At 35.8% G+C, this 17,672-nt stretch overlaps 2 protein-coding genes across 6 annotated transcripts in view; one reads left to right on the top strand and one right to left on the bottom strand.

The window, feature by feature from the left end:
- LOC136030462 (uncharacterized) overlaps positions 1-17,672 on the top strand; it is a 417,595-nt gene that overhangs the window by 359,549 nt on the left and 40,374 nt on the right. For 2 of the 5 annotated variants that reach the window (XR_010618290.1, XR_010618294.1), the window contains exon 1: positions 3,531-3,783. The exons of 1 other annotated variant lie outside the window; for it this stretch is intronic. The gene's annotated coding sequence lies outside the window, so the exon portion shown is untranslated. Of the gene's footprint in view, positions 1-3,530; positions 3,784-17,672 lie in introns of those variants that run through there. 2 more of the 5 variants (XR_010618287.1, XR_010618289.1) reach the window with 2 other exon arrangements.
- The window catches only part of LOC136042387 (uncharacterized), a 250,361-nt gene that overhangs the window by 223,364 nt on the left and 9,325 nt on the right, over positions 1-17,672 (bottom strand). The window lies entirely within an intron of this gene.

Raw genomic sequence — 17,672 nt, forward strand, 5'->3', positions numbered from 1 at the left:
CTTGGACTTTTGGTTTAAACCACATACAAGAACATATATTCCTTAAAGCCTTAATAATTTTCTTATTTATTAAAGTCAATAAAGTGCAAAAAATAGAGATATAATATTTAGTAACATTTGGCTATTTAATGTAATATTTAATAATATGTCTATTTAAAAGTGTACATCCTGTAGATTTTAAAATTTTCAATGCCGAAAAGAGTGGTATCGCCATCTAATTTCACTTACATAAAATAGATGCCGTTAATAGACTATCCGCTAGAATCCCCAAATAATTTCTAAAAATTGTACTTAAGATTGTCTATGCATTAAACAAGAAAAATGTATTTCCCGGAAATATGTAGTTTCCTCAACTAATTAAGGTACTGGTAATCCAATATATACGATTACTTTGGCTGTGTAAATGATAACAGTGCACATTAAAGGAGGGTATGTAAGGACCGTATGTAAGCCAGTATGCATGCTTACTTTGTCGATGTGAAGTCACTGTAAAATTTTTCTGAGTGACACAAAGTGTATATACTATCTTTACTACTGACTTCTTGTGCTTTATTGACACAGTGCTAGGGGACCACTATAAGAATAACAAAATAGTATCTAGAAAAAGTAAAAAATAATAAGAAGTCGTAATTTTAATTACTGTAAATATATCAAAAGGACCTTGCTCTTAAAAGTTACAAGCCATAAAAAATTTCCGTAATTTTAGAAAAGGGAGGATAGCAACCCCTAAAGTGAGTTTAATAATAGATTCTGATGAAGGTTTTTTTTTTATAAATTTGTGTTTATTTGTTCGGTTGAGTTTTCGCGAATGTAGTTCAATGAAAAGGATATTGCTGCAGAGAAGTGCTGATTGCTGCCATTTGTTTCACGATTTAAACTTTTGGCCAGGATAGACCTAACAACTATCGAATGAAAATTCTGGTCTAACAATGGTACCATGTTGCCATTCCGTAGCGTAGGCTGTCTAGAGTAAGAAGGTAAAACGGTATTTCATTTGTCACCTACAAACAAGCTGCTAATCATAAAAAAGTGACATTCTTGTGGACCATGTGCAAACCATTGAGCCCACTTAGTTAAGGCGGAAAAACTGTAAGAACCAAGTTTTTTTTTTCTATTGTCTCATAGTTTTTAGAGTTTTTGTTAACTTTTTTGACATTTGTTCGTATAAAATTTCTTTTAATTTTGATTTTAGTTTGCAATGTTTCCTAAGGAGACAAGAATTTCGCATTCCGCAAGCTAATTACACCCAAAGTAAAGAAAAATCAATTTGATGGTATATGAATCGTTCGAACCAGGCACAAAACATTTCAGACGGAAGCAAAGTATATTATGGTTAATGTGCGAATTTTTCCAAAAAACAAAATTCTTCCAGGAAATAAAGGTCATGTTGGTACACAGTGTCTGAAGGCCGCGTCTAAGACAGTGTTGAAAAAACAACTTATTAAGCCAGTAACCGGTATTAATCCTCAGCAAAAATGTCCTCGGTTTCTCATTGTAGTTTCGCCCATGCTTTGATTGTGCGTAGTTTTGTGATGTCTTTGAGTTTCCTCAATGAATGGTCCTCACATTCATCACTAAGCTGGTGTAAGATCGAAAAATGGGTGGCATGGGAAAAATAAGTAGGGAATTGGTTGATTAAATTGTTACAACTGTAAAGTTTACAGATACATAATTTCTAGGGGAAAAGTACCCACCCCTACAAATGGAGGAAATTCATGGGTCTATACCTTCTTTTGAATATTGCCTTCGTATTGTTGTGAAATTGAACACCTCTCAGCTATTCATTCCCTGTTGTTTTTTCTTTTCTGTCCATTTAAAAAAAGGAAATTGACTGGATTTTTTAAAATGAAATTATTATATATTTTTGCCGAAGAGAAAACAATATTTGTGAGCATTCTGTCTGAAATTCTATAGTTAATAGTTTGTTTCTTAGTTGCTTATTGACCTCATTAAATGTTTGCTCTTGTGACAGTTTTGTGCCAAAATAAAGGGGTGTATATCATTCTGAAATTTCTCAACAGACAAAAATAAGACTTTTTAGCCTTTTATGTAAAATTTTCTCCTTTTTGTGTAAGAAAAAGAAATAGACTGAATTTTTTAAAATAAGATTACTGTATATTTTTGCCGACGAGAAAACGATATTTGTGAGCATTCTGTCTGAATTTCTATAGTTAATCATTTGTTTCTTAGTTGCTTATTGACCTTATTAAATGTTTGCTCTTGTGACAGTTTTGTGCCAAAAAAGGGGGTGTATATCATTATGAAATTTCTCAACAGAGTGAAAATAAGACTTTTTAGCCTTTTTTGTAAAAATTTTCTGCTGAAAATTTTCATCAAAAAATATTTCTGTACAGCTGAATAAAGTTTCTTAATTTTTGCATTTACTCTATGAAAGCTATACCAGGTAGTCTCTAGGTAAATCCATTGAGAAAAAGTTACCTGCCCAACCCAAAATATTTTTTTCTTTTTTTTTATAACACAAATCACTTAGTAAATGGCCCAATGTAGATTATGCCATTGAATATTGACCCTCTGGATGATGGTTTCTCCCTTGCTTACTTATTTTTGATGAGGGTGAAAATTGCTCGATGTATGGCCTTTCGTTTTAGGCATTTTTTTTTTAATATTTGGGGAGATGGTTTGTTCTATCGACAATTCTTCTTTTTAATGCTCAGGTAATTTATTCGGCCAAAAGCTCTGAAATCGAGTTCAATTTTTTGGAATGAGAAAAGAGCTAAAAAGTTGGTACCGTTTTTCAGCAATATTATTGTTCGTTTTTTTGTTCTTCTTATTTATTCACCTTATTTATCTTATTTATTGTTTGTTCTTCTAAAAAAAAAGCGAAATAAGTCTACAATAATCATTCAAGGAAATATAGTATATAGTGAAAAGAAAAATACAATTAAGAAATACATGAAACTTAGAGACATTGGGGGGCTTAGGACCCCCCCCCCTTCTCTCCGAAGGGAAAATTGAGAAATAATTATTTGAATGAGTAAATAGATCTTGCTCGTATTTGTTTTCATTTTGTTTAACCGAACCTCTATAAGTCATATAAAGTGACTAAAGAGAACCAGAAATGTCCAAATGTCCTCCCGCTCTTTTTGGATGTACAGTTAGAATGCTGTACATTAAACCCTATTTTTTTTAACAAAAAGATCTTATCTAGTAACGGTTAGGCCTCACAAAATGGGGGGAGGGGGTAAGGTATACAAAAATTACAATGCCGACAATTTTCTAGTCAATTAAGTACCTTAATTGGAGCGTAAAAATGTGAAATAAAAAAAACTTAGTGTCAGAAAAGCTGGGGAGCAGCTACCCCCCTCCCCACTGCCCAGGCTTAGAACCGCCGCTCATCTTAGTTATATTTTTTAGGTTTTAATAACGCTGTTGGTAAATTCTAAAAGAAAATCAGGAAAAATAATCAAAATTTGGTGACCATGATTCCACGTATTATCTTCGTTTAAACATTTATCATTTATTTTCCAAAAATGGAGAGAAAAAAAACTCACTTGAGTATTGCATTCTTTATCAATATTAGTTCATTGATAGGTAGTCAACGCAATAATAGTAGCAAGAAAATTCTTAAATGTTTTAGACGGCTACTTTAATGACAAAGAAAAAAACGGGTTTTAGCTGTGGCTTGTAGATATGGTAACTAGGTTTATTGAACACTAACAGAGGTGTTAGTAGTAAAATTTTTTATTAATTATTTCATTTAGTATATTCTATTATTCATTTTTTATTGAATTATAATGGATATTATCACAAACCAATTGACAGGTATTCCTTTTTATAGACCTTACTGTCAAAGTACTAGATTACTGTCAAAGTACTAGCTTTAGCAATGGTCTTATCTTTATATGGTACTAGCCGTTGGGGTGGCGCTTCGCGCCACCCCAACAGCTATACCTCATTATTCTAATGAGGTCTATACCTCATTATTCTAATGAGGTCTATACCTCATTATTCTAATGATGTGTCCCTGTGTCCCGGTCATCATTTATATTCCCTGTGTCCCGGTCTTCATTTGTGTCCCGGTGTCCCAGTTTTTAATTTCTCTTTGAGTAGCCCGGTCGTCATTTATATTCCCTGTGTCCCGGTGTCCCGGTCGTCATTTGTGTCCCGGTGTCCCGGTCTGTAATTTCTATTCGAACAATCCCTGTGTCCCGGTCGTCATTTATATATCCCGCCTGTACCCCCGGCGTCCCCGTTGTAGTTGTGTCCCTGTGTCCCGGCATTCATTTATATTCCCTGTGTCCCGGTCGTGATTTGTGTCCGGGTGTCCCAGTCTGTAATTACTCTTTGAGGTTCTCGGTCGTCATTTATATTCACTGTGTCCCGGTCGTCATTTGTGTCCCGGTATGTAATTTCATCAGTTGACAAATATGACGTCAGTCGACAAACAACTTCATGACGCATACAGCTCAATCCTTATAATGACGTCAGTCGACAAACATGACGTCAGTCGACAAACAAACATGACGTCACTCGACACCCACACACAGACAACTTATTTTATATATATATATATATAGATATGAGACAAATACATTGAAGTGATTAGTACAGGAATAATAGTGAGAGAAAAAAAAAGAAGAGAATAGGAGAAAAAAAGATGAGAATTTATACACGCATCCGTGATTGGTCTTGTGGCAAAAAATGCAAAATTCCACATTTTTGTAGATAGGAGCTTGAAACTTCTTCTAGAGGGTTCTTTGAAACGCCGAATCTGATGGTTTGATGGTGTGATGATGATTTAAGGGATGTTTCCCCCTATTTCCTAAAATAAGGCAAATTTTCTCAGGCTCGTAACTTTTGATGGGTAATTCTAAACTTAATGAAACTTATATATTAACAATCAGCATGAAAATGCAATTCTTTTGATGTTACTATTGTTATAAAAAGTCCGTTTTTTAGAGTTTTGGTTACTATTGAGCCGGGTCGCTCCTTACTACAGTTCGTTACCCCGAACTGTTGCATTACCACGAACTGTTTAATTGACCTAAATTCTGATATATTTGACAATTTCCCAATTGCTAGGTTAATATTTCATCCGTAAACTCAAAGCCATGTCTTGGAGCCTGGGCTTATCTGATTAAACCTGAACAATAAGATTAAACAAATAAATGTTATGAAGAATAAACAAATAATAAATATAATAACAATTATAATAAATATAATTAACATATATAGTGATACGAATGTATGAACAAATCCTAATTCCCTTTGACAAGTTCACCTCCTTTTTTCCTTATTCCCGGGGAAGAAAAAAACTAATAATCATGCATTCGTGTTCTTTCTTCTGGCAAAATATACAAAATTTCACATTTTTGCAGATAAAAACTTGAAACCTGTAGAACAGGGTTCTCTAATACACTGACTCTGATGGTGTGCTTTTCATTTTGATTATGTGACTAATAGGGGGTCTTTCTCGCTTTTTTTTTGAAGATAAGTAAAATTTGCTGAGGCTCGTAACCTTTGAAAGTTAAAACTAAACTTGATGAAACTTGTATATAAAAAATCAGCATAAAAGCCTGATTGTTTTGATTTATCTTTTGGTTCCAAAATTCCGCTTTTTTCAAGTCTTTGACTTTCTAAAGTGGCTGATGGGGTTTTTTGTATATTGATGATATGTATAATAAAAAGTGTGTCTCTCTCGAAAAACAAAAAAAAAATTGAGCCGGCTCACTCCTTACTTATAGTTCGGTACAAAGAACATTCTGATATTTTGTAATTCTGGAAATTTGAATTAAGCGTTAACACATTTGAAAACTCTATAAATTTTGAGTTAGATTAGCAATTTACCTCTCCCACACCTCGTATTTTCCCGAAAAGCATCTGAGATGTCCGTTTGTTGTCATAGAAACTTCGAAAACAGCTCATTCCATTGGACATTAAAAGGGCATAGAAGGTATATATAGAAAGGGTGATCTTAAAATCTATAGAGGGGGTTATCGGATTGGTAATCAGAAGTCCCATTGCCTTTTATAAGATTCAAAGTGATGAGAAGGTGGATAAACCCCCCTCCCCCACACACATTGTGTGGGGGAGGGGGATTGACATAAAAATATTGACAAAAAATCTTTTATGTCAACATTGTGCTTCCTTACAATTTTTTGAAAAATTTAATCAATATGTTTGATCCACAGTTTTTATGGCACTTGGTATTATCTGTCGGTCTGTCGGTTCCGGTTTTACTACTTTAGGCACTTCCAGGTAAGCTAGGACGATGAAATTTGGCAGGCGTATCAGGGACATGACCGGCTTAAATTAAAAATAGTCGTTTTCCCAATTTGACCATCTGGGGGGGGGAGAGTGGGGGGCCGGTTAATTTGTAAAAAATAGAAAAATTGAAGTATTTTTAACTTATGAGCGGGTGATGGGATCTTAATGAAATTTGATGTTTGAAATGATATTGTGTCTCAGAGCTCTTATTTTAAATCCCGACCGGATCTGATGACATTGGGGGGAGTTGGAGGGGGGAAACCTAAAATCTTGGAAAACACTTAGAGTTGAGGGATCGGGATGAAATTTGGTGGGAAAAATAAGCACAAGTCCCAGATACATGATTGACATAATTGGAACGGATCCGCTCTCTTTGGGGTAGTTAGGGGGGGGGGGTAATTCTGATAAATTAGGAAAAATGAGGGATTTTTAACTTACGAACGGGTGATCGGATCTCAATGAAATTTGATGTTTAAAAGGATATCGTGTCTTAGAGATCTTATTTTGTAGCTTGACCGGATCTGGGGAAAATGGGGGGGGGGGAGTTAGGAGGGGGAAACCTAAAACTTGGAAAACACTTAGAGTGGAGGGATCGGGATGAACATGGTGGGAAAAATAAACACAAGTCTTTGATACATGATTGACATAAACGGAACGGATCTCCTCTCTTTGGGGTAGTTGGGGGGGTATTTCTGAAAAATTCGAAAAAATGAGGTAATTTTAACTTACGAACGAGTGATCGGATCTCAATGAAATTTGATATTTAGAACGATATCGTGGCTCAGAGCTCTTATTTTAGACCCGACCGGATCTGGTGACATTGGGGGGGAGTTGGGAGGGGGAAACCTAAAACTTGGAAAACACTTAGAGTGGAGGGATCGGGATGAAACTTGGTGGGAAAAATAAACACAAGTCCTGGAAACATGATTGACATAAACAGAACGGATCCGCTCTCTTTGGGGTAGTTGGGGGAGGGGTTAATTCTGAAAAGTTAGAAAAAATGAGGTATTTTTAATTTACGAACGGGTGATCGGATCTCAATGAAATTTGATATTTAGAAGGATATCGTGTCTCAAAGCAATTATTTTAAATCCTGACCGGATCTGGAGACATTGGGGGAAGTTTGGGGTGGGGGAACTTAAAATCATGGAAAACGCTTAGATTGAAGCGATCGGAATGAAACTTGGTGAGGAAAATAATCAGAAGTCTTACATACGTGATTTACATAATTGGAATGGATTCGCTCTATTGGGGGGGGGGGGGTTAGTTCTGAAAAATAAGAAAAAATAACGTATTTTTAACTTACGAAGGAGAGATCGGATCTTCATGAAACTTCATATTTAGAAGGACCTCGTAACTCAGATCTCTTATTTTAAATCTTAACTGGATCAAGCGTAATTGGGGGGGGGGGGCGCAGTTGGAAATCTGGGGGCAGTGGAAATTTTAGAAAATACTTAAAGCGGTGAGATAAGGATGAAATTGGATGGGAAGAATATAAACCTGTCTAAGATACGTGACAGACATAACCGCACCGGATCTGATCTCTTTGGTGGAATTGGGGGGGGGGGGGGTAATTATGAAAATTGAGGTATTTGTAGCTTACGAAAGGGTGACCAGATCTTAATGAAATTTGATATTTAGAAAGGTCTTGTGCTTTAAAGTTCTTATTTTAAATTCTGACCAGATCCTGTGACATTGGGGGGAGTTGGAGGGGGAAACCGGAATTTTTGGAAAACATGAAAATTGGGGTATTTTTATCTTACGAGTAGATGATCGGGTCTTAATGAAATTTGATTTTTAGAAGGAATTCATGTCTCAGAGCTCTTATTTCAAATCCCGACTAGATCTTTTGACATTGGGGGGAGTTGGAGGGGGAAATCTTGGAAAAACACTTGGAGTGGAGGAATCGGGGTGAATCTTGGTGGATAGAGTAAACAAATGTCCTTGATACGTGATTGACAGAATCGTACTGAATTCGTTCTCTTTGGGGGAGTTGAAGGGAGGGGTTCAGTGATTTGGCGAGTTTGGTGCTTCTGGACTTGCTAGGACGATGAAAATTGGTAGGCGTTTCAGGGAGCTGCACAATTTGACTTGATAAAGTCGTTTTCCCAGATTCAACCATATGGGGGGCTAAAGGGAGAGGAAAAATTAGAAAAAATTAGGTATTTATAACTTACGAGTGGGTGATCGGATCTTAATGAATTTTGATATTTAGAAGAACATCGTGACTCAGAGCTCTTATTTTAAATCCTGACCGGCATTAAGCCTCTTATTTTCCTTTTTAAATCAATCTATTGATTCATAGAATTTTGTTAGAGCTCATACCATATGATCTCTTGGCTCTTAGCTCTTCTTGCCTCGTCACAAGTGCCAACAAGAGCTCTTAGCTCTTGTTTCTCATGGTTTTTGTCAAATAGTTTTGGAAAACCTTTCCCAAGCTCATGCATGATTAGCGCATGGGTCGCGGAGGTTATTGGGTGGCAGGTTCAATCCTATGTGTCGCAATGATTTGATCCTTGGTCCTTGATCCGAGGATTTGATCCTTGGTAAATAACTATAAGTATAAATAAAAACCTTGTGATTTACTTTTCCTCCTCGACGTCTCGCTCTTTACGCTAAAGTTTGACTCTTTCTCTTAGCTCTACTTTTAAAACAGTAAAAAACTTTAGCGTAAAGAGCGGGGCATTGATGAGGAAGCATCCCCTTTCATATACGAAGTAATTTCTGTTCGTTTTAAGTTTTAATTTCGCTCCTTACTTTCCGTTAAAAAAACTTGTTTTTTTTAATTTAATTTCTGAACGTTTTTTAATCAATGCATGTTTTGATTTTGGCTCTCCGCAGATGAATAACTAAAACAAAATTTGCATATTTTTTATTTTTGCTAAATGGCTTTCTCATTATTTTGACCGAACGATTTTGAGAAAAAAAGGAGCGGGGGAGGAGGCCTAGTTGCCCTCCGATTTTTTTGTCACTTAAAAAGGCAACTAGAACTTTTAATTTTTTGACTAATGTTTTTATTAGTAAGACATATACGTAACTTACAAATTAGCTTACCTAACGAACTTCTGTAATCTCATGTTTTTATTACGTATATGAAGGGGTTCACCCCCTCGTCAGTACCTCGCTCTTTACACTAAAGCTTAAATTTTGTCCCAATTTCTTAAGAATGACCCCTGAATCACAAAAGCCGTAGAATAAATAATTGAAATCACTAAAAATGCTTTAGCGTAAAGAACAAGGTATTAGGAGGAGGTGAGCCCATCATATGCGTAATAATTTCTATTCGTTTTAAGTTTTAAGGCTTCTCCTTACTTTCAGTTGAAAAAACAATTTCATATTAATTTTTTCATTTGTTTTTAAATAATGCTAGAAAATCCTGCGCTCCCTTCATGAAAATTTTCTTTCCCCATGACAAATTCCTCCAAGGAAAATTCCCCAACATATCCCCCTCTCAAAACCCCCCTCCCCAACCCAAAAAAAAATGAAAACGCCTGTACACTTCCAAATAACCATTACTATGTGTAAGCAGTGGGCAAAGTTTGTAACTTCTGGTCCCTCCCACGGGGACTCTGGGGGAATAAGTCATCCCCAAAAACATAGTTATAACGTTTTTTGACTACTTTGAATAAAATGGCTATCTCAGAATTTTGATCTGGTGACTTTGTGAAAATAATTATCGTGGGAGGGGGCCTAGGTGCCCTTCAATTTTTTTGGTCACTTAAAAAGGGCACTAGAACTTTTCATTTCTGTTAGAATGAGCCCTCTCGCAAGATTCTAGGACCACTGGGTCGATACGATCACCCCTGGGGAAAAAAAACAACAAAAAAACAAATAAACACGCATCCGTGATTTGCCTTTTGGCAAAAAATGCAAAATTCAACATTTTTGTAGATAGGAGCTTGAAACTTCTACATTTTAATCGTAAGAGTTATTTTTGAACTAATTAATATTGCTTGGGCAGTCGTCTTATATAGTGGTTAAACAAAAAAAAACAAGTTTTTTTAAATGAAAGTAAGGGGGGACATTAAAACTTAAAACGAACAAGAATTACTCCGTATATGAAAGGGGTTTTTCCTCCTCAACTCCCCGCTCTTTACGCTAAAGTTTGACTCTTTCTCTTGACTCTACATTTTAAAACAGTAAAAAACTTTTACTGTTTTACTTTTACTGTTTACCTCTTTTCACACGCCTCTCTCTCAAGGGGATGAGATGCGACTGCGAGGCTTAATTAAAAGCATTAAAAAAACTTCAGGGTAGATTGGGGGTTGAGGTGGGGCAGTTGCTGTCATATACGGTATAGTTTCTGTTCGTTTTATTTTAATTTTTCTCCTTATTTTCAGTGGAACATCTTTTTTTATATAGATTTCAAGTGGCTTTTCCAATCATGCCCAGGCCAACCAAGATAAAATCTGGACGACCCTATAAACCTGCGGCTCCTTGCGTTGAAATTGCAAATATAGAAAATAGCAAAATAAATAGGATATCTGAGGATATGTTATGTAAAGCTATCAAAACGTTAAAGGCGCAGTCAGCTAAGGATCATGATGGTGTATTTTTTAATCACCTCAAACTTGCTCCTTCTTCTTTTCTTATTACTCTACTGGCATTTTTCAACCTTTTACTTACTACTGGTTTAGTACCATCGTCATTCAATATTGGCATAGTTACGCCTATTCCTAAGAGCTGGAAGAAAGACTTGTCATCTTGTATTTCCTGGAGGAAATACAATATATTTCTTCGACACCACATCTACATACTTAACACTATTTGTGACCTTTAGTAGTCTGTTTTGAAAATGAATTGGTTAACTGTATTTTAGCTTGGGGCATCCGAACTGATCCTTAGCTGACTGCGCCTTTAACGTTTTGATAGCTTTACATAACATATCCTCAGATATCCTATTTATTTTGCTATTTTCTATATTTGCAATTTCAACGCAAGGAGCCGCAGGTTTATAGGGTCGTCCAGATTTTATCTTGGTTGGCCTGGGCATGATTGGAAAAGCCACTTGAAATCTATATAAAAAAAGATATTCCACTGAAAATAAGGAGAAAAATTAAAATAAAACGAACAAAAACTATACCGTATATGACAGCAACTGCCCCACCTCAACCCCCAATCTACCCTGAAGTTTTTTTAATGCTTTTAATTAAGCCTCGCAGTCGCATCTCATCCCCTTGAGAGAGAGGCGTGTGAAAAGAGGTAAACAGTAAAACAGTAAAAGTTTTTTACTGTTTTAAAATGTAGAGTCAAGAGAAAGAGTCAAACTTTAGTGTAAAGAGCGGGGAGTTGAGGAGGAAAAACCCGTTTCTTGTACGGAGTAATTCTTGTTCGTTTTAAGTTTTAATGTCCCCCCTTACTTTCATTTAAAAAAACTTGTTTTTTTTTTGTTTAACCACTATATAAGACGACTGCCCAAGCAATATTAATTAGTTCAAAAATAACTCTTACGATTAAAATGTAGAAGTTTCAAGCTCCTATCTACAAAAATGTTGAATTTTGCATTTTTTGCCAAAAGGCAAATCACGGATGCGTGTTTATTTGTTTTTTGTTGTTTTTTTCCCCCAGGGGTGATCGTATCGACCCAGTGGTCCTAGAATCTTGCGAGAGGGCTCATTCTAACAGAAATGAAAAGTTCTGGTGCCTTTTTAAGTGACCGAAAAAATTGGAGGGCACCTAGGCCCCCTCCCACGATAATTATTTTCACAAAGTCACCAAATCAAAATTCTGAGATAGCCATTTTATTCAGAGTAGTCAAAAAACGTTATAACTATGTTTTTGGGGATGACTTATTCCCCCAGAGTCCCCGTGGGAGGGACCAGAAGTTACAAACTTTGCCCACTGCTTACACATAGTAATGGTTATTTGGAAGTGTACAGGCGTTTTCATTTTTTTGGGGTTGGGGGGGGGGGTTGAAAGAGGGGGATGTGTTGGGGAATTTTCCTTGGAGGAATTTGTCATGGGGAAAGAAAATTTTCATGAAGGGAGCGCAGGATTTTCTAGCATTATTTAAAAAAAAATGAAAAAATTAATATGAAAATGTTTTTTCAACTGAAAGTAAGGAGAAGCCTTAAAACTTAAAACGAATAGAAATTATTACGCATATGATGGGCTCACCTCCTCCTAATACCTTGTTCTTTACGCTAAAGCATTTTTAGTGATTTAGGGGTCATTCTTAAGAAATTGGGACAAAATTTAAGCTTTAGTGTAAAGAGCGAGGTACTGACGAGGGGGTGAACCCCTTCATATACGTAATAAAAACATGAGATTACAGAAGTTCGTTAGGTAAGCTAATTTGTAAGTTACGTATATGTCTTACTAATAAAAACATTAGTCAAAAAATTAAAAGTTCTAGTTGCCTTTTTAAGTGACCAAAAAATCGGAGGGCAACTAGGCCTCCTCCCCCGCTCCTTTTTTTTCTCAAAATCGTTCGGTCAAAATAATGAGAAAGCCATTTAGCAAAAATAAAATATATGCAAATTTTGTTTTAGTTATTCATCTGCGGAGAGCCAAAATCAAAACATGCATTGATTCAAAAACGTTCAGAAATTAAATTAAAAAAAACAAGTTTTTTTAACGGAAAGTAAGGAGCGAAATTAAAACTTAAAACGAACAGAAATTACTTCGTATATGAAAGGGGATGCTTCCTCATCAATGCCCCGCTCTTTACGCTAAAGTTTTTTACTGTTTTAAAAGTAGAGCTAAGAGAGAGTCAAACTTTAGCGTAAAGAGCGAGACGTTGAGGAGGAAAAGTAAATCACAAGGTTTTTATTTATACTTATAGTTATTTACCAAGGATCAAATCCTTGGATCAAGGACCAAGGGTCAAATCATTGCGACACGTAGGATTGAACCTGCCACCCAATAACCTCTGTGACCCATGTGCTAATCATCCATGAGCTTGGGAAAGGTTTTCCAAAACTATTTGACAAAAACCATGAGAAACAAGAGCTAAGAGCTCTTGTTGGCACTTGTGACGAGGCGAGAAGAGCTAAGAGCCAAGAGATCATATGGTATGAGCTCTAACAAAATTCTATGAATCAATAGATTGATTTAAAAAGGAAAATAAGAGGCTTAATGCCGGTCAGGATTTAAAATAAGAGCTCTGAGTCACGATGTTCTTCTAAATATCAAAATTCATTAAGAGTAATTTGTGATTAATGGTAATGGTTACTTTTGTAGAATCAATCGATCAAGCAGAATTACTGTTGTCATTGCTCGAAAAAGAAGGTACGATTGGGGAATTTCCAATACCAGTTGGTACGTTTTCATCAACTTGATTATTGTTGGAAATAAGCGAACTTTCTTCATTAGAAGCAAGGTGGGATTTAACAGCTTTGTTTTGCTGGAACACTTCTGGCTGATTATCGATTATATTTACTTGGTCATTTTCAATCCTTAACTGTCGACATTGCACACATAACCATTTTGGGTTTTTAAGGCGTTTAGTTTTTGTGATTATTTTTGTGAAAACGACACAAAACATGAATTAAAATCTATATTATCGGCAGAGCAATAGCGCTGCGTAATGCTATGTCTACATGAGCTATGTAGGAGAAAATTATTTTTTGTTTACTTATGGTTTTAGACCACTGCACTTCGTATCGAAGGAGATGTCTTAGAAACTTTGGAAAAGCTCATTCGATTGGACATTGAAAGGGCTGTGTTCTTTTTAATAGTAAAAAACAATTGGAGATCAACTATCCTCCTTCCACGCCCACCCTTTCCATAAACACATACAATAAAATTTTTTTAGATAGCTATTGAGTTCAACGTAGTTGAAAGGTGAGGAAATTATGTATTTGAGGATGACAGCCCCCTAGAGCCTCAGGGCAAGGGTTGTAGGTTATGCCCTGATGCCATATAAAGTTTGTATAGTGGGTGATAGTATAAATTTTGGAAGGAACTCATTGGATTCATAATCAGAAGTTTCTAGAGCTGCTTTATGTTCAGAGTGATGGGAAGTGGATGGTCATTTGTTGTCGCAGAAACTTGAAAAAGATCTCATTCGATTGGATACCGAAAGGGTGAGCATTCTTTTTTATAGTCGAAGGTGAATGGAGGACAAATAATCCCCCTCTCACGCCCTTTATTTCCCGACTCATATCAAACCAAATTTTGAATTAGCCATTTTGTTCAACGTAATTAAAGGGTCCAGAAATTATTCCTTTGAGGATGACATCCCCCCACTGCCGTCACGACTAAAATTGCAAATTATATCCTGGGGGTATATAAGGTTTAAATAAATAGGCTGATCGTACACGCTTCAGAGGACTTATCAGATTATTAACCAGAAGTTCTAGTGTAGTTTCTAGATACATAGTGATCGGAGGGTGGATACCCTCCCAAACACTAATCGCATTTTCTCGAAATTGATCTGACAGAAAATTCAAGTTGGCCGTTTGTTGTCATAAAAACTTCAGGAAGAGCTCATTTGATTGGAAATTGAAAAGGCTAGTGCCCTTATAATAGTCAAGTGTGATTAGATGGCAACCATTCCCTCTCCCATGGCTATCCATTCCCTAAACACATCTAATAAAAAATTTGTAATATCTATTTTGTAAAACGTGAGTAAAGGGTCCAGATAATATGTTTTTGACCTTGGAACCACCTCCCCACTCTAAGTCCCTCTGATCACTCTGAATCTTCAAAAAACACTATAACTTCTGATTATCATTCCGATATGCCACTATATACCTTATATGCCCCCAGAGCATTATTTACAAACTCTTTCCCGGAGGGCTGTCTTCCTCAAACTTATAATTTCCGGACCTTTCAATTAATTTGAACAAAATAGCTATCTCAAAACTTGTATTGTAGCTGTTTTCATAATTTTATCAACAACCAACGGCCATCTCTAAAATTTCTATCAATCCTATTTACTTTGGTAAAAACCTGATGGTAATCTTATAAACAGATCTATAATTTGCCACTGTCAATGGATTGTTACTTCAAATAAAATCAGCTGCTATAATTGATTACACAAGTCAATTTGTCAATAAAAACTATCTAAATGTACCTTGTGACAGCCTAGTGGATACGTGTGTGCTGCTGAACTGAGAGCGGTCACGTTCAATCCCTTCTGTCGCAAGGATGGCCAAGGATGGCCTAGACTTATTATCTTCATAATACTTAAAATACTCGTCTGTCAATTCTTGAGAAAAAAATTCGTTGAATTTGGAGTGGAAACTCCCTTTCCACTGGAAGGATCCAATTTTACAGTTTTCAGGTATTTTTCAGGTTCAAATTAAAGATTATCTATTGCTCAGACTCTATAAATATTTTTACAGTTTGTAATCAAATAAAAATATTACAGTAATAAGGAGAAAAGTAAAAATCAAACCAAAAATAAAACCGTTCTAACGTCATCATTTTACAAAAGTTCAGTTAGGACTAATTAAAGAATTACCCCTTCCTCAGAAACAAGAAATCGCCTGAAAACGTCGTGGTAAGAATATAATAAAATTTTATGAGGTTTTAAGCTGGATGTTTTCTGAAGGCTTTTGTTTTTATATTACATAGAAAAAAAGTTCTTTTTTCGCATAAAAAAGTTCTTTTTTCACATAAAAGTAAAGAACAACTTAAAGCTAACCAAGCAGAAAAAGTGTTTGGGAGTGGCTGTCATCCCTTCACCCCGTTTGGCTATTCGTCGGATAATTTACACCTCCTAATCCTGGTTAATGCAGGATAACTGAGGCTAAGTGACGTCATACATAAACAAAAAATTCAGAAATGGAAAACATGTGCAATTAGATGCAGAGAACAAGTGGGGTCATTGAAATGCGGGGCAAAGGGGGCAGTCCTCCCCATAACATTTGGAAAACAAATATAGTTTATAAGTAGCTTCAAAATTGTTGCTCGTTTTAAGTGTCAAATTTCTTCTTTATTTTGAGCAATTTGATTTCGGTTATTTCGAACATTTGTTCTTTATCTTGCGCAAGGAATTTGATGATCGAAAAACAAAAGTCAAATTTTCTATTTTTGCAACAAATTTCCGTAGACTTTTCGTAAACTAAGGCAGTAGAAACCAGAAAGTAATTCAAGTTTTTGGCCAAAAGTTCCACCCACTCTTCCTGAATGCAAAAATAATAAGAGGATAGAATCCAAAGAAAAGGATTAAGACGAATTTAAAGAAAAATCAATAAAAAAAAGCCAGGAAATCAAATGAACAGAAAGAGGGTGACGGAAAAATAAACGGTCATAACGCTTTAATAGACATTTACGAAGATCGCACCTTAAATAGGTCAACATGAAACAACTCGCGAGTACAAGCTTTAGTTCTGGCAAAAAACATTAAATGATACAATTTTGTTGTAAGTGTGGTTTTATGACTTAGTATACTATTTGAAATCAAAATAACAAGTAAGCAGTTACAATCCAAACAATTTGGCTTGGCTGCTGTCAAAGATCAACTAAGCAAAACTAAATTGTACTTACAAACGGTACGTTGTGACGATGGCTTTGGAAGTATTCTAGTTGACGTCAGAGGAGTGGCAGAGGAGCTAAATATTCAACCAACATTTGAAACAAAAACCCTGCCAACTCGGTTGAAAAAGAAGAAAAAACAGTCTGATTACGAAGCGGATGCTGAATGTTTTTTATTTCACCCGTTACTTATTTGAAATATCTCTTTGCTCATAAAAAATAGATACGAAAGGCAGCTGGTTTTGTCTATATCTTAGGAAAGGATTTCTTAAGTTTTCAGGAAAATTCCTAAAAAATTAAAGTTTTTAGAAACAGCTCTAAATTATCCATATTTTGGACAGAAAATTCTGTGTTGAAGAACAGTTCGTGGTAATGAACTGTAGTAAGGAGCGATTCGGCTCAATAGCAACAGAACTGTAAAAGACGGAATTTTGATACACATAGTTACATCAAAAGAATCGCCATTCAATGCTAATTTTAAATATGTAATTTTCGTCAAGTTTAGTCTTACCCATCAAAAGTTACGAGCCTGAGAAAATTTACCATATTTTAGAAACACCCCCTGAAAGTCATAGAATCGCAACGAAAATCATACCATCAGATTCAGTGTATTGGAGAACCCTATTGTAGAATTCTTAGGCTCCTATCTACAAAAATGTGCATTTTCTGCCAGAAGACAGATCACGGATGCGTGTTTATTTGTTTTTTTCCCTAGGGGTGACCGTATCAACCTAGAATGCCACGAGAGGGCTCATTCTAACAGAAATTAAAATTTCTAGTACTCTTTTTAGGCGGCCAACAAAATTGGAGGGCACCTAGGCCCCCTCCCACGCTCATTTTATCCCCAAGTCACCGGATCAAAATTCTAAGATAGTCATTTTATTCACCATAGTCAAAAAGCCGAATAAATATGTCGGTTTGGTGATTTGTACGAGACATTTTTGGATTCTGGCAATGAAAAGCTTTTGGATATCCATGGCTATAAAATGGGACATGTAAACCGCTGCAAGATGGCTAAA

The sequence above is a fragment of the Artemia franciscana genome, chromosome 1 (assembly GCF_032884065.1).
Source record: "Artemia franciscana chromosome 1, ASM3288406v1, whole genome shotgun sequence".
NCBI classification, from domain to species: Eukaryota; Metazoa; Arthropoda; class Branchiopoda; order Anostraca; family Artemiidae; genus Artemia; species Artemia franciscana.